Source organism: Xyrauchen texanus, chromosome 19 (genome assembly GCF_025860055.1).
Source record: "Xyrauchen texanus isolate HMW12.3.18 chromosome 19, RBS_HiC_50CHRs, whole genome shotgun sequence".
Classification (NCBI taxonomy): domain Eukaryota; kingdom Metazoa; phylum Chordata; class Actinopteri; order Cypriniformes; family Catostomidae; genus Xyrauchen; species Xyrauchen texanus.
In genome coordinates, this window is record NC_068294.1 from 21,681,167 (window position 1) to 21,683,372 (window position 2,206).

The window sequence follows — 2,206 nt, forward strand, 5'->3', positions numbered from 1 at the left end:
CATTGATCAACAAGAGTAAGAGCGCAAATCAAATATGGCGACAACTCAGTATACTCTATATAATAACTTCAGGCCAAACATACATGCTTAGGGCATAAGATTTCATAAATGTGTAAGGGATAATGTGCAGTCAGACGGTTATTATCACAAAACAAACACAGACAGGGTCTTTTTGGGTTTTATATTTTCAAAAGTTTGATATAATTATATGGTCATTATACAAAATATTTGACCACAGAATCACGTGATTGACTAGTCAAATAATCCAGAGAGCTGTGCAATAAATTCAGAAAATGTCAAAATCAAAGGACCCACTTTATATTAGATGTCTTTAACTACTATATACTTAAGGATTTGATACAATGTACTTATTAAATACACTACCGTTCAAAAGTTTAGGGTCACTTACAGTGAGGAAAATAAGTATTTGAACACCCTGCTATTTTGCAAGTTCTCCCACTTGGAAATCATGGAGGGGTCTGAAATTGTCATCGTAGGTGCATGTCCACTGTGAGAGACATAATCTAAAAAAAAAAAATCCAGAAATCACAATGTATGATTTTTTAACTATTTATTTGTATGATACAGCTGCAAATAAGTATTTGAACACCTGTCTATCAGCTAGAATTCTGACCCTCAAAGACCTGTTAGTCTGCCTTTAAAATGTCCACCTCCACTCCATTTATTATCCTAAATTAGATGCACCTGTTTGAGGTTGTTAGCTGCATAAAGACACCTGTCCACCCCATACAATCAGTAAGAATCCAACTACTAACATGACCAAGACCAAAGAGCTGTCCAAAGACACTAGAGACAAAATTGTACACCTCCACAAGGCTGGAAAGGGCTACGGGAAATTGCCAAGCAGCTTGGTGAAAAAAGTTCCACTGTTGGAGCAATCATTAGAAAATGGAAGAAGCTAAACATGACTGTCAATCTCCCTCAGACTGGGGCTCCATGCAAGATCTCACCTCGTGGGGTCTCAATGATCCTAAGAAAGGTGAGAAATCAGCCCAGAACTACACGGGAGGAGCTGGTCAATGACCTGAAAAGAGCTGGGACCACCGTTTCCAAGGTTACTGTTGGTATTACACCAAGACGTCATGGTTTGAAATCATGCATGGCACGGAAGGTTCCCCTGCGTAAACCAGCACATGTCAAGGCCCGTCTTAAGTTTGCCAATGACCATTTGGATGATCCAGAGGAGTCATGGGAGAAAGTCATGTGGTCAGATGAGACCAAAATAGAACTTTTTGGTCATAATTCCACTAACCGTGTTTGGAGGAACAAGAATGATGAGTACCATCCCAAGAACACCATCCCTACTGTGAAGCATGGGGGTGGTAGCATCATGCTTTGGGGGTGTTTTTCTGCACATGGGACAGGGCTGACTGCACTGTATTAAGGAGAGGATGACCGGGGCCATGTATTGCGAGATTTTGGGGAACAACCTCCTTCCCTCAGTTAGAGCATTGAAGATGGGTCGAGGCTGGGTCTTCCAACATGACAATGACCCGAAGCACACAGCCAGGATAACCAAGGAGTGGCTCTGTAAGAAGCATATCAAGGTTCTGGCGTGGCCTAGCCAGTCTCCAGACCTAAACCCAATAGAGAATCTTTGGAGGGAGCTCAAACTCCGTGTTTCTCAGCGACAGCCCAGAAACCTGACTGATCTAGAGAAGATCTGTGTGGAGGAGTGGGCCAAAATCCCTCCTGCAGTGTGTGCAAACCTGGTGAAAAACTACAGGAAACGTTTGACCTCTGTAATTGCAATATTAACATTGATTTTCTCAGGTGTTCAAATACTTATTTGCAGCTGTATCATACCAATAAATATTTAAAAAATCATACATTGTGATTTCTGGATTTTCTTTTTTAGATTATGTCTCTCACAGTGGACATGCACCTACGATGACAATTTCAGACCCCTCCATGATTTCTAAGTGGGAGAACTTGCAAAATAGCAGGGTGTTCAAATACTTATTTTCCTCACTGTATCTTTTTGAATATCTTTATTTTGAACTTTTTTCCACATTTTAGAATAATAGTAAAGTCATCACAACTATGGAATAATTTATATAAAAATATGGGAATTATGTTGTAACATAAAAAAATAAATGAATCAAAACTCTGTTATATTTTAGCATCTTCAAAGTGGCCACACTTTGCTTAGAATTTGCAGAAATGTACTCTTGGCATTTTCTCA